This window comes from Manis javanica, chromosome 9 (genome assembly GCF_040802235.1).
Source record: "Manis javanica isolate MJ-LG chromosome 9, MJ_LKY, whole genome shotgun sequence".
NCBI lineage: Eukaryota > Metazoa > Chordata > Mammalia > Pholidota > Manidae > Manis > Manis javanica.
Window position 1 is genome coordinate 28750714 of NC_133164.1, and position 24303 is coordinate 28775016.

General features: G+C 37.1%; 1 long non-coding RNA gene across 1 annotated transcript in view; it reads right to left on the minus strand.

The window, feature by feature from the left end:
- Nucleotides 1-4560: 4560 nt before the first annotated feature.
- Nucleotides 4561-24303, minus strand: part of LOC140843506 (uncharacterized) — a 306849-nt gene continuing 287106 nt past the window's right edge. Inside the window, exon 3 of the long non-coding RNA XR_012121340.1 lies at nucleotides 4561-4607. This is a non-coding gene — a long non-coding RNA (uncharacterized lncRNA). The remainder of the gene's footprint in view (nucleotides 4608-24303) is intronic.

The following is a 24303-nucleotide window of genomic DNA, read 5'->3' on the forward strand; positions in this document are numbered from 1 at the left end:
ATGTGAACCAAAGTCACATTTACCATCAACCAACAGTTTCAGAGTATCCAGTAAACCCAAAGCTATACACTCCAGGGATGCAGCAACTTGTAGACATAGAAAGTTTGTAGTTTAGATGTCCTCAGGCTTCTTTAAGTTCTGCCAGATAATAACTGAGTAACTCTGAATATATGTTACTTTCTCTTCTTAGAATGGGAATATCTTTAAACCTTGTAAGTCAAATGACTCTTCATTTTTATATTTTAACATCATTAAGCTTCTATTTATGCAAAAGTTTTACTCATGCTGTTTAATGTATGTAAAGTATTTTGCACCATGCTAACACAGACTGAGCTCTCGATGTCTTAGCTATTATTATTATTATAGTAACAGCAGCAGGTTGTGTCAGTTAGCTTTTGCTACATGGCAAATCACCACAAAATGTACCAGCTTAAAATAATTTCCATTTACTCAGTTCAGGATTCTGTAGGATTTCTGGGTTGTTATTATCCATGCTGGCTCAGCTCAATCTGTTGGACTTGTGTCTGTTGTCAGAAAGAAGCCTGAGGGGACTGGGTGACCTAGGATTGCCTCATTCTCATCCTACACTGGGGGCCAGGATAAGAGGGAGGATCGGACCGGTGATTCATCATTGAGCAGGTTAGCCTGGGTTTCATCAGATGTACAGTCACAAAGTTCCTAAGAGTAGCAAGAGGGTCAGCCTCATTGTAGGTACGTTTCAAACCTCTGCTGGTATCATGCTGGCTAATGTCCCATTTGCCAAACCAGTGCCAGCCTAAAGTGGTTATGAGTAGGTACTACCAAATGGCATGGATGGGGAGCTATAATTTGTGATAATTTTTGCAACCAACTACAAGTTTAAGATCTGCACATACATATTGTATTACTTACCATCCCCCACTGAGATGTCTCACATGTATCCTAACTTAATCCATAATATCTAAAGTTGAAACTGCTCATTCTCTAGGGTTTTATAAATTAATAATTGAAACTACTTTCCAATGACTTACTCATGCTAGACTACCAGAGGTCATCTCTGACTATTCCTTTCTTTTTCTATAATATCCAGTCAGTAACCAATTTTCTTGGATTGTGTCACTTGTGAATCTTTTGAATCTATCACTCTCTCCATCCCCACAGCTACCACCCAAATCCATGCCACTGTCATCTTTTACCTGGAGCTGTAACTCCAATTGCAATAGCTATCCAGAGAGACTCTCTGCATCCTCTTCTTCTATTCAACCTGTTCTAATCGTACAGCTGTGTATTCTACAAAATGCAAATCTACTTATGTCACACCACTGCTGAAAAGCCTATTCCTGGTTAAGGGGTTTAACAAAGTTGGAACTTGTATGTAGTAAGTAGAAACAAGAAGACTCATTTTTAAAGGTAGGTAGTGATAAAACTTGGGAGCTGTGCTTGTGCATGTATGTTGTGTATGCAGAAGTTATTTTTGAATGAGAAGATATGAATGTGTTTGTAAGTAGAAATCCTTAGAAACTATGGGAAGGGAAAACTAAGGGAAAAAGTCCAGGAGGAGGCAGAAGAGATGGAGTCCACACCATAGGTGGAGGTCTGGGGTCAGATAACACAGGTTAGTCCATGTGTTTAAATTTTACTCAGTAAACAACTAATACTCAATGACTAGAAAATAGCTTGTAATTAAATAATTGGTGAATAAATGAATGAATAAATTAAAGATTTTAATGGGGAAATGATATTATACCATCTGTTTTTTAAAAATAAGTCCAAACATTAAGTAAGAAGATACTGAAAAAGTGCAAGCTTTGAGTTGGAGAAATTATTTGGACAGTAAGTGTTTTATTTTGTATGAATAACAAAGTCTTGAAAGACAACTGAAGAAAGGGAAGGTAATGTTAGTATCTGGGAGACTTTCATAGGGAGGTGGTGACAGGCAAGGTTTGGTAGCCACCCGATGAAAAGTACAATAGAAAGTTATGGGCTTCATTGTGACAGGCTGCAAAGTTTCCAGACCAAGAGTCTTTGAATACTATTAAAGGGAAAAAGGAAGAAACACACCTGAGGGTTGTTGAGAAGATGACCAACTGTTTTAGACCTACTGGGTTTGGAACTGAGTGAGGATCCATGTTCTGACACTTAGAAAAGATCTGAGATAAGGTTTCTTACCTCTGTGTTCTTCATCCATTTTCTCAGTCTGGGATGCCTTTGTGCTACTCCAATTATTTAATTCCCATTTCAGCCTTTAGGACATCTCTTAGATTGCTATCTTTAACCTGCCTGATCAGATTTTACCATTCTCCAATTCCTTTGACAGCCTTTTGTTAATATCCCCTTTAACCAGCTACTTCACAATGCCTTACATTATACTGAGTTTACACATTTATATCTCTCACTGGGTTCAAAACTAGGCAAGCAGTCATCTCTTATTTACCTAGCATCATTTAAAATTTTCTCTTCTTTATCATGTTGCCTCATAAATGACAAGATATGTAGCTTTTATCAGGCACAAGAGAACCAAATAAGCAGGAAAATTAAATGTGTAAGGAAAAAAATTGTTAGGGAGCTAGAATGAAACTTTTGCTATTAAAAGTATATTAAATCATTATCATTACTAGTCATTCCCATGGTGAAATAAGAAAAACACTGAGCAGAAGTCATAAAACCTGATATCTAATCCTGCTCTCCTGCTGTTTGGCTTTATTACTTAGAGAGAGCCAATAAAATTCAATTTTTTTCATCTACAAAGTGATGTTGAATAGTATCTAAGATATTCAAGAATGCTTCGTTTGCTACCAGTTTTGGCTCTTAGTAATTATATAGGTAAATAAATGAAGTATCTTGATCTAAGAGAGACAGAAGATGTACAGGATAGTCAGAATGCACAGCAGTGAAGCAATAACATTTTCCCAGGTCCCAATGAAAACTTCTAAATCCTATAAATGGACACAGTTGCAGGTAATAAAATCTGAACATATAAGTGCCATAGCTAACACTAGGAAGCTCAATTACCACTCTGTATGCTAAGCCTTACTTACATAACTATGGAATAGATCTGCACATAGTTTAAAACAGGATAGTGTATTGCCAAGGCTCACCCAATTTAGTCATCAAATTCTGTATTTGAATATGTACATAACAGAATTCTCTGTTGTGACAAGATGGGGAAGACTTGTCTCTCCTGATCTTCTGTACTAAATACAACTATAACTTGGAATAAACCAAGAGATAACCAAGAGAACTTCAAAACTTTGAAGAGGAAGGAAAACTGGTTACAGACCCCAGAGGTAGAAGAACATCATAGCAGGAGGGCATCTTACAAGCCCACAGTTACCAGAAGAAGGTGACTGAGGCCTAGTGACTCTTGATTGCCAGCCTAGCAACACAGGACATCCCAGATAAACTCATTCCTATTGCAGATCAAATGTGAGTACCTCTGACAGCACCAGATAGAACCAGCAGAAACAGCAAAGGGGATTAATTGGAAGTCCTTCTGTTAATAAGCAGCTAGAGGAAACACTCTTTCCCTCTCATCCTGTGACTCTTCTATCTCACCCAGAACACCATGTATCCAGGAGGTACAGAAAGGTGGATTCTACCACAAGTTCCAAGCCCAGGAAGCATTCTTTCTTACACGCATCTAGAGGGACAAGGTAGCCTGTCTTTGTTAAGTTCCTTTGGATTCCTCAAGTAGCATCAGCAGGGACTAGTAGGAGCTCCAGTGGCATGAGATAAACCAAACAGACTGACAGAGCACCATGCAGTCTCTGAAAACTAGATCATAGTTGGAATCATAAAATCAGACCACAACCTGCATGCCAAACCCAAATAGGATGTCTTCTTGTTAAAATAAAGTAATTTAAGTTGGGCCCAGAGTCTCCTAATATAATATCCAAAACATTCAGGAGTCAATAAAAAATCATCATTGCATGTAGAACCAGGGAAATCATAACCTAAATGAGAAAAGACAAACAACTAGACTAGCACTGAAACTAATAAGATATTGGAATTACCTCACAAAGATTTTAAAACAGACATCCTAAAAATGCTTAACAAATACTCATGAATTCTCTTGAAATAAGCAAGAGACATAGACAATGTTACGAAAGAAACATAAGTTATAATTAAAAATAAAATGTAAACTATAGAATTGAAAAAATACAGTAAGCAATATTTTAAAATGCAGTAGATGGGCTCCACAGTAAAGTGGAGATGACCAGGGACATTCTTTGAATTTAAGGATAGAACAGTATAACTCATCCAAACTAAACACAGAGAATGTAGGCTAAAAAAAAAAAACAAAAAACAAAACCCAGATCCTCAGGGACTGGTGAGGCAATAATATGAGATGCAACATTTTTATCATTGGAATCCCAATGAGATGAGAAAGACAGAGGGCGTGAGGAGTATTTGAAGAAACAAAGGTAGAAAACTTCTCAAATTGCCAAAAGACACAGACTTACAGAGTCTATGAATACAGTGAAACTGAGTATATCTGCACCAAAACACATCATAATTAAACTTCTGAAACTAAAGAGAAATAAAAAATCTTGAAGTGAGCCAAAGAGAAATAAAATATTACCTGAGTCCATGGTGGCCATCCAGAAGTGATGCAATATTTTCAAGTGCTGAAAGAAAAGAACAGTCAACTGTGAATTTTATACCCAGTGAAACTATCCTCCATGAATGAAGGGGTCACAAAGACATTCTCAGATGAAGGAAAACTAAAAGGATGCCAGCAGACTTCACTTTAAAGCTAGGCTAGAGGGGCGGGTACTGTGATAAAAAATATAGTTTATATTAGTTTCTAGACAGCAACCTGTCCTCAAAAATTCTGTATTCCATGAGTGGAAGCTCTGTTTAGATCATTTCAATAAAAGAGTGTAAATTGAAATGGCAGACCCACTCATGGCATGTTATGGGACACATAAAGTAGGGGGCATCAGGCCCATACATTGGTACCTGGAGGAGATGATATACAAGTGAAGCTAGAACCAACTGTAAAAAGAAGCCTGAGGGGAAATCTTGGAGAAGCAAAAGAACTACAAAGTGGGGAGCTAGCAATAAGCAGGTGTCTCTTCTTGAACAAAGGCTGTGGTGATGAGTAAGCAAGGACAGAACACTGGCTAACACTGAGCAGGGGAAACTTGGGGAAATAACATGGAGTGCTTTAGAGAAGGAATTTTTACAACAGAAAAGTATAAAACAAGGATTTCAACACAGATCCTCTGTGAAATAACCAGAGTCTGGACAAATACTTGGTGGAAATGTAAACTGTAGGGACTGATTAATTTTAATGGAAAAAGAAGACACTTTATCAAGCTATTGCACATACCAGCAAAAGAAAGAAAAACATCAAAAAGTATCCTTTGCGGGGGTATTATAATTAGCATCTATAATGTGTGTGGGGGGGGCATGGGGTGGGCTCTACAACACAGAGAAGACAAGTAGTGATTTTACAGCATCTTACTACTCTGATGGACAGTGACTGTGAAGGGGTATGTACGGGGGACTTGGTGAAGGGGGAAGCCTAGTAAACATAATGTTCTTCATGTAATTGTAGATTAATGATACCAAAATTTTTTTAAAAAAATAAATATATATATGTTGCTTCCTCCACACAGGCAGGCTGCAGACTGTGGCAGTGGGCCTCACAGATGCTGGATGCTGATCCGCGGTGGAGACAGGGGACAGATTCCGCTAATTGAACCCCCGTGTAGTGCGCGGAGTGAGGGGACCTCAGGCGTGATCCATCTCCTGTGGCAGACTCATTGCAGGAGGCAAGTAAGGGGCTTTTTCAAGAGCTTACAAGACTAATATCTCTGTGGCACAAGGAGCGGCCAGCAGGAACACCGTCGTTTGTTTTCGGGATTTTTTTTTAATAAGACTGACATGGCAGTTTTTCCCCTGGCTTTCCAAGCTATGCTTATTTACTGCTCTTTGTGCATCTTTAGAGAAATGTGACCCCAAATCTGTGTCTTCTTCACAGAGCCAGTGGGTAAGGAAGATCAGAAAATAGCATTACTGCATATTCTTTAAACAAAAAATAAAAAATAAAATTCTATGTGTTTTATTAAAAAAAAAAAGTATCCTTTGTATACCTTGCAATTTTCTGCAGTGGGAAAGTTTGTAATTTTTTCTAAAGGGGCCCTATGGCCCCTCTTTTCTTCTTAACATTCAAGTGATACATTTTGAAACTTAAAAAAAATTGAGGAGCTCATGATAAAGTTGTTTTCTGTTAATATGCCTGTAAGATTTATATTCCCTTTCCTTTATTTGAAAAAACAAACATTAATATTGTTAGCAAAACTTTTGCAATTTAGCTACTAAAGGAATTTTATCTTTTACACTAAAAATATGACAGAGCTTATAAAATTATTTTTTTTATGCAGAAACATTTGTTTGCCATCAAAGTGAATATATATCTGTCTTTGATATATACAATAAAATAAGATTAAAATGTACTGGTTTATGGAATTGCTGGTATATAATTTGTGGTGTTTGAATAGGTAGTGTGCTTCCAGAATCACAATACATTCAATAAAATGCCTTCCCAGATAGGCCCATAATTTTGCTGAGGTAATGTATGTTTCCTTTGCTACACTGGTAGGATGCATCTTTGAACTCTTCTTTTGAAATATTTTCATCTCCATCCCTTTTCCATTCCTGTTGCTAAAATCACAAACCATTTCCTCTCTGTCATCCAACCATTGGGTCACTGAATTTTTATCACCTCTGACTATTTCCTAATCTACTCCTCAATTTCACTGCATTGCCCTAGTTGACTAGCCATCATTTCTCATGTTAGTATCAAAGGAAATTCCCGGCTGACCCCTGGATCTCTAGCTTCATCCCTACAGACTATCCTTCACAGAACAAAAAAAGTAAGTAATCTTCCCAAAACATGCAATCTCACCACATGTTCCCTTTGTATAAAAGCATTTAGTGGTTTTCAATTATTTTTAGAATAAAAACCCCATGGTCTGGCCCCTATGCTTTTGGCATTAGTTTGCTTGGGCTGCTGTGACAAAGTACCAAAAGCGGAGTGGCTTAAATCACAGGAATTTTTGTCTTACACTTCTGGAGAGTAGAAGTCTGAGATCAAGGTGTTAGCAGGATTGGTTCCTTTGAGGGCTGTGAGGGAGAATCTGTTATGCCTCTACCCTAGCTTCTGGTGGTTTGCTCAGAAAACTTGGCATTCTTTGGCTCATATAAGCATCCCCTAGATTTCTGCCTTTATTTTCACATGGTGGTCTCCCTCCCTGTTCTCCCATGGCTTTTACATGGTGTGTACCTGTGTTCAGATTCCCTTTTGTGTAAGAACATCAGTTGTGTTGGATTGGGGTTCACCCTAAAGACCCAATTTCAACTTGATTGTCTCAACAAAGAATCTATCTTTAAAGAAGTTCACATTCTGCAGTACTGGGAGTTAGGATTTCAAAACATGAATTTTGGGGGGATACAATTCAGTTTATATCACTTAGTTCAAAGGAAAACTCTATGACATCTCCTATAAGCCATCTCTCAGATAAAGGATCTTCTTTTTGCCTTTTTGTACTCACTATATCTTTTAAATACCTTATAATAATATCTTGCATGTGAATTATAATTGCAAGTTTACACATTTTGTGTACTAATGTATACTACGATTTATTACAGTTGTTAGTTTCACCTTTTTCAGCAATTTTTTTCTTTAAGAAAAAAAGAATATGTTAATTTTTGTTTTTACCCACCCCTAGCATTTTTCAGTGTCTATGCATATATTAGCTGCTCATTAAATGTTTACTGGATGACTAAATGAATGAATGAGTAAATTGCCATATTGTAATCTACTCAAGTTCAGAGAAAAATCTTAATTTCTAAAAATAAATGTGCTAAAATGAAATTAAGCTTAAAATAAAAAGCAAATTATTTGACTTCAAAGCAAATTATTTATTATTTTATGAAATTAATGGGTTTTTTAAATTCCAAATCTGAAGCTTATGACTGAAAATAAATTTTATTTACAAATACTTTTCAGCTGACATTATGTTTTAAAATCCTTAATTAAACTTGGACATCTAGGCAAAAGCTGCCTGTCAATGCCAAATTTATATGGTGCTTTTACTTTGCAAAGAGCTATCTTCTTAGATGCTGTCTTCTTTCATCCTCAGAACTATGGTAACCTATTGACATTATTATCTCTAGTGTAAAAATATGAAAATTGGTATTTGTAGATGTTTTGGACTTTTCTGAGAACAAGACTAAAATCCGTATCTTCTAGTATTTTCTCTGCATATAAAAAAATCATAACTGCAAAAATATATTTCCATAATACATCTTCTACCATTACTGAACTGTATCTTTTAATAACTTTGAAAATAAAATTTAAGTCAAAGATGAGTGCAGATAATCAACTATATTCACAAATTTTCTATCAATCCATAAGCTGAGAAAGGAAAATTTTACTTTTGTTTTCTCCCTAAAATATATTTGCTCTGTGTAACTTTGACCTTCATATTCAAAGGAACATAGATCTAACTGCAGAGCAATAGACTAAATGACAATACAAATAGATGTTTTCATTAAGCACAAGTGAAAGTGCTGTCAATAACAACCTGGTCTAGATCAAGAAGACTGCAGAAAATAAAAAAGGAACCAGAGACATGTTAGAAGAGATTAAAATGATTTCATAAAGAATATAATCTATTCATTTTTTCCTGTGAGCAGAATCTTCCATTACAGGAAGAAAAATAAAGAAATGAAAACATTTCAAAGATATTTAAACATTTTACTTCTGTTATCTGTAAACCTTTAAGGTTGTGTTTACCTAATTGGATTATAATGAAACATAAATAAGAGGGCCTGGCCATGACATTAGGCAGATAGAGTAATCAGCTGGGTTCCAAATGTGGGAAAATCTCCATCAGAAACATCCCAAGTTCACTCATAAGATGATAATTCACTCTCTAGGGTAATCAACATTTCTAAATAACAATTCAAGAGAAGATGAATGGTATTTCAAGGTTAACTCGGCACATCTCACAGATTTAAAACAGAGAAACATAGTCTATATTTGGAGCCTAACGTCTGGGTCCACCTCATTATTTTCAGGGTTCCTTTAATTTTATTTGTTTAAATAAAATTTTTCTTTAAATCACACACCAATACATCCATAAATGTCTTTTAGTTTTTCCATGATGCTCAGCACAGTGTTACACACAAAGGAAGTGTTCAATGGCGAAATATTGATGGATGTATATTTGTTTAGGGTTTTTGTATTGCACTATTTCATGGACATAATAAAATGATCACAGTTTCTACAGCACTTGCAAATAATTTGTCCTATTTAAACTTGGTAACAATGAAGTGAAGTGGATATTACTACTAAATGAATCTTTAAAAAGGCATAATGATGTCTGGTTTGGCGGCAACTTATAGAACAAGGGAGTCAGTATCCCAGAATGAAGCTGGGCCTCTCAGTATCGTGGGGGTCAGGGTACATGGACAGAGTATGGGGTTTATTTTTCATGGAGAGAAGATGGGCTGCCCACCTCAAGTCTCAGTCATGAGGAGAGGAAGTCTGGAGAAAAATGCCTTAGTCCACTTCTTTCCATCCCTGTTAATGGGACTGCCACTCCAATCAGCATTCCTTGTTTTTGTTCTGTATCAGCTACCCAGCTAGTCTCCCTTCGTTTGTTGCACCTTTCCCTGACCCCGTGTGGCTTCTACAATGCTTCAAAGAGTAGCCTTTTAATAATGCACATCCGATTTTGCCACTGCCCTGGTTTGGGAGGCAAAGGCTTTCCACTGCTCCTAGAAGTCAGAGCCTTTGATTTGCAATGCCCTGCCCTGCATGGTTCACCCGGCCCACTTCTTATCCATCACCATGCCCCACCCTGTCCCCCGAGCTCTCCACACGCAACCATAGGGAACTTTGTCAAATGTCCAGACTCACTTTCTTCCCTGCCTCATGCTCCCCCATCTGATGTCTGCATGGACCCTCTGCTCTGACTGCCCAGCTGGCCAGGATGCTTTCATCCTTCAGGTCTCTGGTTCAATGTCACTTCCTCTGGAAATCTTTCCTTTCTTTCCAGTCTGGGTTAGATCTTCCAGACAAGTAAGAGGTGTCCTCTGTGGTAACACCCAGCACATTTATACTTGTTTGTGGAACTTTTTTCACCTCCATCCCCCAGCCTCACCTTTCTCTAGTTCTCAACAAATCCACAGAACCAATCACATGCATGGGCCTAAGCAGATGCTTAATAAATCTCCTTTCACAGTAAGTTGCGGCTCTACTCAACTATTTTCAATAACTTTTTTCTTCTGCCTCAGACCTTTCCACATTCTGGACACTCTGCCAGCTGCACTTTTTTCTCCACCACCCATGTTCATTCGCTTTCTTGGGACTCTATTAGGACACACTTTAAATATCATTTTTAAGAAGACTTTTCCTGACAATTGATTTTTGAGAAAAAACAACAGCAACAATTTATTATATTTTACAAGTTATAACAGAGTGCCAAGTATATCATCAATACTTACATATGATTGTAATAAATAATAATGGTAAAAACTACCTGAAAGGAAAATGTATTTGAAATATTTAACAATTTTTTTTCAAAAAAGCACCTGTTGAAATTAAGTTGATATGCTACACTTCCACACAACAGGTTGATAATATTCAGAAAAGAATAATAGTTTACTGTAAAATCTCAGTCAGGCCTCATTAAATATAAATAATAAATTGCTGTTAATACGACACAATATATAGAGCACAGCATTGTAAAAGACCCCTGTGAATCTTTCTAACAGAGAGCTGTAGTGCAAACAGATCAGCCAGTAATAAGATATCACTATTTTTAGGGACCCCTTTATCGCTATTATTTCTAACATCTTACTAAATAAGGCTCACTTGCAGTTAAGATTCTCTATGTCTTTGAATCATGTTCTCTATTGTATAGTTTCTTGCTGATATAAATGAGGTCATCTTTTTCACTGAATAATCTACATAAGTGTTTTAGATTTTGCAGCAGTTTGACTTTATTAATGATGGATTATGTAAAACATTAAATAGAAGCATTTGGGAAACTTAAATGTGTGTAGTGTAAAGAAGCTATATTTAGGAGATGGTAGCAAAACTAATAGTAGTAAGAATTAGTGTATTGTGAACAGAGGAACAGATGGGAAATGATTTGATATTTTTAAAATGAAATTTTTTCAGATTGTAGCAATTACACATGCTCATTGTAGACAGTTCAGAAAAGTCTAATCAGGAGTTAATACCTCTAATATTCTCACCATGTAAAAGTGCCTGAATAGAAGATCACATTTTTGTTGTATTCTATTATTTTCATGTTTATATATATATTTACATACATATAGTTTCAGAATTATAATCATATATGATTCACACTTATAACATCTTTTCTCATTTAGTATTAATACCAGGTATATTTTTAAAAATTATTCTGAAATATACTCACATAGTATACTTTTCCTTTGAAAACAAATGATTTTAATACCATCATAATATTCCAATGATGATTAATGTATTAATTTTCTAATTATTGGATACTCAAGAAATTTCTTATAATTCTAACATTATGAATATCAAGTACCATTGCTCAAAAACATTTATGTATATGCTTATTTTATTAGTATGGATTCTTAGAAACATAGTTAGTGTATCACAATTTATGTATCATTTTTATGCTTGTGAGATTTTTGAGCCCAACTGCTTTCCATAATGGTGTATGTATACAGTTTAATGGTCTGTTTTTGAGAATGACATTTTTCAACTTAGGCTCACCAGTACTTGGTATTATTACAAAACATTATGCCAACTTCATAGTTTGAAAATGTATATCAAGGGACAAAATCTTTATCAGTGGTAAAGTCTCCATGGTATGGACTTAGATGTTAGTAGAAAATCTTAAAGAGAAACAGAAAGCTGCATGGAATGGTAACATAAGTCTGTGGTAATCTGTCTGGAGCCTGGTTAGGGCTTTTTAATTTGACCTGGGGGTGGTACAAATTACAATCTAAAATACCTTTAAGATGCCAAAAAAAAAAGAAATGGAAAGACAAAAGAAGGAAAGAAGGAAGAAAGAAAGGAAGGAGGGGTGAAGGAAGGAAAAGAGGGAGGTAATTTCCCCAAGTATTCCATCTAATTTTGTTTATTTGTGTGACCTCAAACTTCAGTCTTGGATCATGTATGAAATTTGAGGGGTAATGAGAGAGATTCTAACAGAAAGTGCTCAAAAAATCTTGAATTAAAAATAAAACAACAAAACAAGGGAATGCAAGCCATTCACACATATTTGAAAAGGTTAATTCTAAGGATAATGATTATATAATTTCTTGATAGACACAATTTCCTTGAAAAAATATCCTCCAGAATAATAACTCTATGTTGAACCAAATAAGAGCTACCCCTATTTACAGACATATAGCTGTAACATACATACACACACACACACACACGCTCACATACACTCACACATTTTGTTCTTGGTGCAATTGTGTGAATCGAAATGTATTGAGAATGTCAGCTACTAAAAAAATCAAAAACTTTTTGATTCTAAGAATTGGCTACTATCATTAGAGTATGACTGACTTGTCACTGGAATAAAGCAGAAAATAAAGAATTTTCGGTTTGTACATGCTCACCTAGGGTAAAAACAAGCAAAGACATTCATAACCACTGCATTTACTCATCTACCTGTTTGATAATAGAATCAATGCTTTATCTCACCAAATCAATCATATGGATAAAGTTGAAAGCATTGCAACCTTTGTTCTGGTTATTAGAATGATGACAAATGGTGAACATTAGCGTTAGTAAATATTTTTACTTAAACAAATGATGACTAACTATAATCCATTTCTTTATATATTTGAGTAGGAAATAGAAAAATAAATGTTGATGTTTCAGTATACATGTAGCCAAAACAATGAGGAAGAGTCAAGCATTGACATGATGGAAATGCCGAGGTAAGTGCCTGTATAGCCCCTGGCCATAGTTCCTACAGGCTATACTTGGAGCAATCAGTTTGCTTTCAGTTGGTGAAGATGAAGCCAAGGAGACAGGCAGAAGATGTCAGGGGCTCCTTTAGTGAGCTCAGGTGAGCAGAGTGGCATTTTGGAGTTGCCTCAAGTACACATAGTTTTAGTATCAGTCTTACAACCTCAATTTCTTACACACCAAATTTGTGCCTTCAAAATGCATGATACAATCTACATAAACACTTAAAGTTTCCCTTGAGTTTCTCAAATAATTTTTGAGAGGTCTTGTGATGCCCAACAGAATGACAAGGTAATAAGGGAAAAAATGCAGAGGTGTGTGGGGCTGGTAGGGAGAAATGTAAGAAGTTCTGCATAAAAAACTCAGAATGTTATTAGACTTGTTCTTTGAATGTAATTTGTATTCATATTGAGTCAGAGACATTATTCCCACAAGGAGAGTGGTTTAACAATTCATCAGTTCTTTTATCTGTAATTGAAGGCTCTCAATTATACTCCTATAAAGAACTGAACCTGAGCAAAGGAGTACTCATTATGCAACCCCAGATCAATATAAAAGAAGTGAACTATGGAGGGGAGGGAAGATGCAACATGAGATCTGAGGCAAAAACCTCCTCCCAAAACCACATAAAATATAGCAAATACAACTAATCCAGAAAGAGCAACTCAAAGACTGCAAAACAGACTGCCTACATAGGGGAAAAGACAAGACTTCACAGAAAAGGGTAAAGTAGCAAAGCTGCAATCCAGCAGAACCCAAGCTCTGCTCCCACCACAGCCGACAGGTGGGAGGAAGAGAAATGGAGCAGGGAGAGAGTAGAAGCCCACCCAAGACTGCTAAACACCCAGTCCCAGAGATCTGCTCTGGGATTATGAACCCATATTACATGGTGCTCTGGAGATTAGTGGGTTTGGAAAGCAAAGATGGGTGGAATCCTGGGAGAGACTGAGATTCAAGCTACTGCTGAAGAACAAGTATATACAACTGACCCCCAGGGAAAAAGAAAGATAGGCATTGTATATACAACTGACCCCCAGGGAAAAAGAAAGATAGGCATTTTGTAAAAGACTCCCCAATGGTGAGAGTAGCGCTAAAGGGGCAAGGATTACACAGAGCTCACTGCTCAGGAGCAAGGGCAAGTGGACAAAATCATCCTGGAACACTTAGTCCAGCAAGTTGGGAACTCTCAGGAGGTAGAGATGCTCCACCTAACTGGCTGGCAAAGCAGCTCTGGGGCCCCCCATGGCAGTAGGCAGCCTGCCTCTAATTCATCCTGGCAGGCACTGGTCTTGCACACCTTCTGTGCCTGCCATAAAGCCAGGCCAACCAGAAGGTAGCCCAACCTATGAGAGCTACAGGGGCATAGCACAGAGGCTCATCCCTGCATGGTCAGCCCACTGGACCTGGCAGTGGAAGCAGGCACTACAGCAAGGAAGGCAGGAAAGAAGTCTCTCCTCCTTGACAGGCAACAGTTCCACTCACCTGCACCCCCACCATTGCTACAGGTACTCAGAAGCTCCAGAAAGTAGAGCTTCAGGGCACTAGAGGGTGCCACCTACACAAAGTTATTATTCCATAGGAATCACTAAGAAACAGTAAAAGAATTTTGTCTAAACAAATCTGTGGGAAAAGACTCCAGAAAGAGGGCTAAGTGAAACTGAAATCACCAATCTTCTTGATAAAGATTTCAAAATGAAAATCATATACATGCTCCCATAGCTACAGAAAAATATTCAAGATATCAGGGAGGATTTCAAGAAAGAGATAGAAATTTTGAAATATACAGTATCTGAAATGATGCATACAATGGATGGATTTAAAAGCAGATTAAATGAGATAGGGGAGATGGTGAATGAAATGGAAATTAGAGAAGAGGAATACAAAGAAGCTGAAATACAGAGAGATAAAAGGATCTCTAGGAATGAAATAATAATAAGAGAACTATGCAACCAATCCAAACAGAACAACACTCACCTTTTAGGGGTACCAGAAGAAGAAGAAGAGAGAAAGAGGGATAGAAAGTATCTTTGAGGAAATAATGCTGAAAACTTCCCCAATCTGAAAATCTTCCCCAATAGTCTCTCAAGTCATAGATGTGCAGACATCTCCCAACACAATGTACCCTAGGAAGACAACACCAAGACACATAATAATTAAATTGGCAAAGATCAAAGACAAGGACAGAGTATTAAAAGCAGCCAGAGAGATGAAAAACATGACACACAAAGTCAAGCTAGTAAGGCTATCAACAGACTTCTCAGTAGAAACATTACAGGCCAGAAGGGACTGGAATGATATCTTTAATGCAATGAGACAGAAGGGCCTCAAACCAAGAATACTCTACGTGGCAAGATTATCATTTAAATTTGAAGCAGGGAGTAAACAATTTCCAGATAAGCAAAACTTGAGGGAATTCACCACCCACAAACCATGTCTACAGTATATTTTAAAGGGGCTACTCTAGATGGAAATGCTCATAAGGCTTAATAGCTGTCACTATAGAAAATAAAACCACAGTAAAGGAAGGAGACCAATTAATTACTAAGAAAATGCAAAATTAAATCAACTACTCACAAAGTTAGTCAAGAGATATACAAAGAGTAGAGAATATGGCACCTAATATAAAGATTAGAGAAGGAAGAAGAAGATGAAGGGAGAACTAAAAACAACATTTGATTGTGTTTGAAATAGCATAATAAGCAAAGTAAGACAGACTGTTAGATAGTAAGAACACTGCCCTTGAACCTTTGGTAACCATGAATCCAAAGCCTGCAATGGCAATAAGTGCATGTCTATGGACAATCACCCTAAATGTAAATGGACTGAATGTACCAATCAAAAGACATAGAGTTACAGAATGGATAAAAAAAACCAGACCCTACTGATACAATATTAACTTCAAGCCCAAAGACATATACAGACTAAAAGTGATGGGATGGAAAAAGATATTTCTTGCAAATAATAGGGAGAAAAAAGCAGGAGTAGCAGTATTTATATCAGACAAAATAGATTTCAAAACAAAGAAAGTAAAAAGAAACAAAGAAGGACATTACATAATGTAAAAGGGTCAGTCCAACAAAAGGCTAAAACCATTCCAAATATCTATGTACCCAACAAAGGAGTACCTAAATATATGACACAAATACTAACAGAAATAAAGGGGAAAATAAAATGCAATGCACTCATTTTAGGAGACTTCAACACACCACTCACTGTAAAGGACAGATCAACCAGACAGAAAATAAGTAAGGGGTGGGGCCCTGAACAACACATTAGAACAGATAGACCTAATAGACATCTGCAGAACACTCCACCCAAAGGCAGCAGGATACACTTCTTCTTAAGTGCACATGGAACATTTTTTCAGAATAGATCACATACTAGGCCACAAAAGAGACTCAGTAAATTCAGAAGGATTGAAATTGTACCAACCAACTTCTCAGACCACTTGTATGAAACAAGAAATAAATTATGCAAAGTAAACAAAAAGCCCAGAAACACACAGAGGCTTAACAACATGCTCCTAAATAATCAGTGGATCAATAACTAAATAAAAGCAGAGATCAAGCAATATATGGAGATGAATGAAAACAACAACTCAACACTCCAAAATCTGCAGGATGCAATGAAAGCAGTTCTAAGAGGAAAGTATATTGCAATACAGGCTTACCTCAGGTAATAAGAACAATCCCAAATGAATAGTCTAAACTCATAATTAAGGAAACTAGAAAAAGAAGAACAAATGAAGCCCAAAGTCAGTAGAAGGAGAGATATAATAAATGTCAGAGGAGAAATAAATAAAATCGAGAAGAATAAAACAATAGAAAGAATCAATGAGACCAGAAGTTAGTTCTTCAGGAAAATAAACAAAATAGATAAAACCATAGAACAGACTTATCAAGAAAATAAGAAAGTCTACACATAAACAGAATCAGAATTGAGAATGAAAAAATCACTATGGACACCATAGAAATAGGCAGAATTATTAGAGAATACTATGAAAAAATATATGCTAACAAATTGCCTAACTAGAAGAAATGGACAACTTTTTAGAAAAATAAAACCTTCCCAGACTGACCCAGGAAGAAACAGAAAATCTGAACAGACCAATTACTAGCAACAAAATTGAATTGGTAATCAAAAGCTACCTAAGAACAAAATCCTGGACCAGATAGTTTCACTGCTGAATTTTATCAAACACTTAATGAAGACCTAATACCCATTCTCCTTAAAGTTTTCCAAAAAGTAGAAGAAGAGGGAATACTTCCAAACTTATTCAATGAGGCCATCATCATTCTAATACCAAAACCAGACAAAGACAACACACAAAAAAAATAAAATTACAGATGAATATCCCTAGTGAACATAGATGCAAAAAATATTCAACAAAATATTAGCAAAACAAATTAAAAATACATCAAAAAGTTCATCCACCATGATCAAGTAGGATTTATTCAAGGGATGCAAGGATGATATATATTTGAAAATCCATCAATATCATATACCCCATCAACAAAAAGAACAAAAATCTCATGATCTTCTCATTAGATGCTGAAAAAGCATACAAAATTCAATATCCATTCCTGATAAAAACTCTCAACAAAATGGATATAGGGGGCAAGTACCTCAGCATAATAAAAGCCATATATGACAAACTCACAGCCAACATCATACTTAACAGTGAAAAGCTGAAAACTTTTCCTCTAAGATCAGGATCTAGACAAGGATGCTCTCTCACCACTTTTATTAAGCATAGTACTTGAAGTCCTAGCCACAGCAATCAGACAAAAAAATAAAAGGCATCCAAATTGGTAAGGATGAAGTAATACTGTCACTGTTTGCAGATGACATAATATTGTACATAAAACCCCTAAAGAATCTACCCCAAAACTATTAGGACTAATAACTGAATTAGGCAAAGTTGAAGGATACAAAATTAATACACAGAAATCTGTTGCATTCCTAGATGGTAACAATGAATTAGCAGAAAGAGAAATCAGGAAAACAACTCCATTTACAACTGCATCAAAAAGAATAAAATACCTGGGAATAAACTTAAGCAAGGAGGTGAAAGACCTATATGCTGAAAACTACAAGACACTCATGAGAGAAATTGAAGAAGACACCAAAAAAATGGAAACACATCCCATGCTCATGCATAGGAAGAATTAATATAGTCAAAATGGCCATCCTGCCTAAAGCAATCTATAGATTCAATGCAATAACTATCAAAATACCAATGGCATTCTTCAATGAACTAGAACAAATAGTTCTAAAATTCATATGGAACCACAAAAGGCCCCAAATAGCTAAAGCAATCCTGAGAAGGAAGAATAAAGCTGGGGGGAATAGACTCCTCAATCTCAAGCTCTACTATAAAGCCACAGTAATCAAGACAATTTTGTACTGCACAAGGACAGACCCACAGATCAATGAAACAGACTAGAGAGCCCAGATATAAACCCACACATGTGTGGTCAAGTAATATATGATAAAGGAGCCATGGGCATACAATGGAGAAATGACAGCCTCTTCAACCACTTTTGTTGGCAAAACTGGACAGCTACATGTAAGAGAATGAAAGTGGATTATTGTCTAACTTCATACACAAAAGTAAACTCGAAATGGATCAAAGACCTGATTGTAAGTCATGAAACCATAACTCTTAGAAGAAAATATAGTAAAAAATCTCTTGGATATAAACATTAGCAACTTTTTCCTGAACACATCTTCTCGGGTAGGGGAAACAAAAGCAAAAATGAACAAATGGGACTACATCAAACTAAAAAGCTTTCTTATAGTAAAGGAGACCATTAGCAGAACAAAGAAGCATCCTACAGTATGGGAGAATATATATATGTAAGTGACATAACCAATAAGGGGTTAACATCCAAAATATATAAAGAACTCACACACCTCCACACCCAAAAAACAAATAACCCTATTAAAAAATGGGCAGAGGTTCTGAACAGACACTTCTCCAAAGAGGAAATTTAGATGGCCAACAAGCACATGAAAAGATGCTCCACATCATTAATCATCAGAGAAAAGCAAATTAAAACCACAATCAGTTATCACCTCACACTGGTTAGGATGGCCAACATCCAAAAGATAAGAAATAACAAATGGTAGCTTGGATGTGGAGAAAGGGGAACCCTCCTGCACTACTGGAGGGAATGTAAATTAGTTCAATCATTGTAGAAAGTAATATAGAGGTTTCTCAAAAAACTAAAAACAGAAATACCATTTGACCCAGGAATTCTACTCCTAGGAATTTACCCAAAGAAAACAAAACCCCTGATTCAAAAAGACCTATCATACCTATATTTATCACAGCACTATTTACCATAGCCAGGATATGGAAGCAACCTTAGTGTCTATCAGTAGGTGCATGGATTAAGAAGAGGTAGTACATATACACAGTGGAATATTATTCAGCCATAAAAAGAAAAGAAATCCCACTTTTTGCAACAAGATGGATGGAGCTAGAGGGTATGATACTCAGTGAAATAAGCCAGGTGGAGAAAAGACAAGCACCAAATGATTTCACTCATTTCTGGAGTATAACAACAAAGCAAAACTGAAGGAACAAAACAGCAGCAGACTCACAGACTCCAAGAAGGGACTAGCGGTTACCAAAGGACAGAGTTTGGGGAGGGTGGGTTGGGGGAGAGGGAGAAGATTAAAGGGCATTATGATTAACACACATAATGTAGGAGGGTCATGGCGAAGGCAGTTTACCACAGAGAAGACAAGTAGTGACTCTATAGCATCTTACTACGCTGAAGGACAGTGATTGCAATGCGGTGTGTGTGGGGGGGACTTGATAATATGGGTGAATGCAGTAACCACAATGTTGCTCATGTGGAACCTTCATAAGATTGTATATCAGTGATACCTTAAATAAAAGAAAAAAAGAGGTAAAGTATGTTTTCAAACCTAATGGTAACAGTCACACAATTAGAATTATGATTTTTAAGGAACAAGTTTTATGTTTTATTTCTTATATTTTAAAAAATGTGTTATAACTTTTGTACTTAAAAGTCTAAAAATAACAGATATCTTATGAGATTTAAATATCTATTAAATCATCACCCCTAATATTATACAATATAAATATTGTGTTCATATTATAGAAAACAGAACTGACAAATAATGAAATAAATGATTTCATTTAGAGTAAAATAATAGCTAATATTTCTTGAGCATTTACTATGTGCCACACACAGTGCTACATATTTAAGTACGTCTTTAATACTCAGAACAACTGTTATACTTCTGCATATATATTATAATACTGTCAAATAAGTATTATTTTGATTTACAGTATGGATAAAGTTGGGCTTTAGTTCAGTGTTTATGAAAGCTCATAACTAGTAAATAGCTGATTTCCTGATTTGAATTAAGCTTTTATCATGATACTTTTCTGCGGCTTTGGTCAATTTAAGTTAAAACTTATTTCAAGGATTGTGAATGTTAAAGATAATATGTATTTATGTTTGTAGTTATTTTCATGTATTTTTGTTTTAGTGTTCTAAAATATACTTTTATTTGTCCAGAAACACATATAGATATTCAAACACTTTCTAAACAATCAGGAAAATAGAATGCAATTTGTATGACCATATGTGTACCTGATCCATTTACCACATTGAATTGTAAAACATTCCAAGATGTTACCATGTTTGCTTGGATAAATAATAACATAGCAGTAATACCCTAAAGGTGTAGGATCCATTTTATAAATATGAATAATCATTATCATGAAATATAAAGCCTGTTATGGTCATCTAAGTTGATCTTTAGCTTTTAATAATAGTGTTTCTTGGTTTTTGTGAGGCGGCTTGTTTCAGAATAACTTGAGTCATTTTAGGAAGTACAGTTTTGGGGGGAAGGGTTCTTAAATTAAACTTAGAATTTTAAATGAATTAACATTTAAAATAAACTCTTCATGAGATAAGTTCTTCTACTTGCTCTTCCTATTTTACAGGATATATAATTTGGTTAGCCTCTCAAGTTGCAGCCATCATTGTCCAAACTGCGCTACAATGTAAATACTGGTAAAGCTATATTTATGGGCCATGGACAGGTTAGGACCCAATCTTTCGGGTTTAAAATTTGGAAACAGTTTTCTTAGGAAAAGGTCCATGCCACTTGTTTCAGATTAAACTGGGAAGTTTTGAGCAATGCAAATCCTGTGTCCCTTGTCAAGCTTACTGCATCAGTGTCTCTGAGGGTAAGACACAGGAATTTCTATTTTAGAAATATTTTAGGCAAGCTACTGCTGGTTACCCACACTAAATAATGAGAAAAGGCTTATTTCTTTGATTTACCTACTAAAATAAATAAAATGTCTAAAACAAAGGCTCAATATATACAACATAAGGAAATTGCAAGAGATCAGAATTCAAATTATCAGAAACCTCGGTTAACTGGAAATTATTTTCATGACAATTTCGCTTTCAAGAAACAGAGATCACTCATTTGTTTTTTAAAATATACACACAAATTCAAGGGTGTGTCAAGGATATGTGAAGGGGGTGGGTCAGAGCTGTGATTGATTAAAGCCATAATAGCATCCTAGTTGGGAGCTGGTACTTGCTAGTATGAGTCCCTTTACAGTGAGTGATTCTTTGCTAAGATAATGCAATCTTGGACAAGGTGAAAAAAACTCAGGCTCTGCTCAGTACCCTACCAGATGTTGGGGAGGAAAAATAACTTCATCTCTATCCTTTTTGGTTCTTGGCCGAAACTCCCCATAAAAAATTCACAAGAAGCAGAGCCAAGATGGCAGCATGAGTAGAGCAGCAGAAATCTCCTCCCAAAACCACATAGATCTATGAAAATATAACAAAGAAAACTCTTCCTAAAATAGAGACCAGAGGACACAGGACAACATCCAGACCACATCCACACTTGCAAGAACCCAGCACCTCGCGAAGGGGGTAAGATACAAGCCCCGGCCTGGCGGGACCCGAGCGCCCCTCCCACCAGCTCCCGGTGGGTGGAAAGAAACTGGAGCGGTTTTTGTTTTGTTTTGTTTTTTTTGGCGAGTGCTTTTTGGAAGCCTTAAAGGGACAGGGACCCCAATACCAGTGAAACAGGGCAGCAAGACCGGTGAGCGGGTGCCTGAGACTGGTGCGTGAGGACAAAGAAAATCGCATGTTTTTCCCAGTACTGGGGAGGCAGGGCAGCAGGACCGGTGAGCGGGTGCCTGAGACCAGCGCCTGGGGACAGGGAAAATCGTGCATTTTTCCCTTTTTTTTCTTTTTTTTTGGCTAGTGCTTTTTGGAAGCCTTAAAGGGAGAGGGACCCCAATGCCAGGGAGGTGAGGCGGCAGGACCGGTGAGCGGGTGCCTGGGACCGGTGCCTGAGGACAAAGAAAATCACGTGTTTTCTCCCTTTTTTTTGGCGAGTGCTTTTTGGAAGCCTTGGAGGGACGGGGACCCCAATACCAGGGAGGCAGGGCAGCAGGACCGGAGAGCGGGTGCCTGGGACCGGCGCCTGAGGACAAAAAAAATTGCGCATTTTTTCCTTTTTTTTTTTCCTCTTTCGTTGTTGCTGTTGTTGTTTTGGTTTGGAGAGTGCTTTTTGGAAGTCTTAAAGGGGCAGGACAGGACACTTAGACCAGAGGCCCAGAATCTGGGGATCTCTGGGCACTCTAACCCCCTGGGCAACAGGGAGCACAGAGGCCCCTTACAGAGATAAATAGCCTCCCGGCCACACCCCCTCCAATGGGGCTCCACCATTTTGGAGGAGCATCCCCAGCCAGGCCACGCCAACAGCAACAGCGGAGATAAACTCCATAGCAAACGGGCAGGTAGCAGAAGTCCTGTCTGCGCACAGCTGCCAAGCATAGGCCACTAGAGGTCGCTATTCTCCCAGGAGAGGAAGGCCATAAACCAACAAGAAGGAAAGCTCTTCCAGCGGTCACTCTTACCAGGTCTGCAAACTATCTCTATCACCATGAAAGGCAAAACTACAGGCAGACAAAGATCACAGAGACAACACCTGAGAAGGAGACAGACCTAACCAGTCCTGAAAAAGAATTCAAAATAAAAATCATGAACATGCTGACAGAGATGCAGAGAAAAATGCAAGAGCAATGGGATGAGATGCAGAGAAAAATGCAAGAGCAATGGGATGAAGTCCGGAGGGAGATCACACATGTCAGAAAGGAGATCACAGAAGTGAAACAATCCCTGGAAGGATTTATAAGCAGAATGGATAAGATGCAAGAGGCCACTGAAGGAATAGAAACCAGAGACAGGAACGTATAGAAGCTGACATAGAGAGAGATAAAAGGATCTCCAGGGATGAAACAACGCTAAGAGAACTATGTGACCAATCCAAAAGGAATAATATTCGTATTATAGGGATACCAGAAGAAGAATAAAGAGGAAAAGGGATAGAAAGTCTCTTTGAAGAAATAATTGCTGAAAACTTCCCCAACCTGGGGGAGGAAATAATCGAACAGACCACGGAAATACACAGAACCCCCAAAAGAAAGGATCCAAGGAGGACAACACCAAGACACACAATAATTAAAATGGCAAGGATCAAGGACAAGGAAAGAGTTTTAAAGGCAGCTAGAGAGAAAAAGGTCACCTATAAAGGAAAACCCATCAGGCTAACATCAGACTTCTCGACAGAAACCCTACAGGCCAGAAGAGAATGGCATGATATATTTAATGCAATGAAACAGAAGGGCCTTGAACCAAGGATACTGTATCCAGCACGACTATCATTTAAATATGATGGCGGGATTAACCAATTTCCACACAAGCAAAAGCTGAGGGAATTTGCTTCCCACAAACCACCTCTACAGGGCATCTTACAGGGACCGCTCTAGATGGGAGCACTCCTAAAAAGAGCACAGAACAAAACACACAACATATGAAGAATGGAGTTGGAGGAATAAGAAGGGAGAGAAGAAAAGAATCTCCAGACAGTGTATATAACAGCTCAATAAGCAAGCTAAGTAAGGCAGTAATATACTAAAGAAGCTAACCTTGAACCTTTCGTAACCACGAATCTAAAGCCTGCAATGTCAATAAGTAAATATCTCTCAATAGTCACCCTAAATGTAAATGGACTTAATGCACTAATCAAACGACACAGAGTAATAGAATGGATAAAAAGGCAAGACCCATCTATATGCTGCTTACAAGAAACTCACCTCAAACCCAAAGACAAGCACAGACTAAAAGTCAAGGGATGGAAAAACATATTTCAGGAAAACAACAGTGAGAAGAAAGCAGGGGTTGCAGTACTAATGTCAGACAAATAGACTTCAAAACAAAGAAAGTAACAAGAGA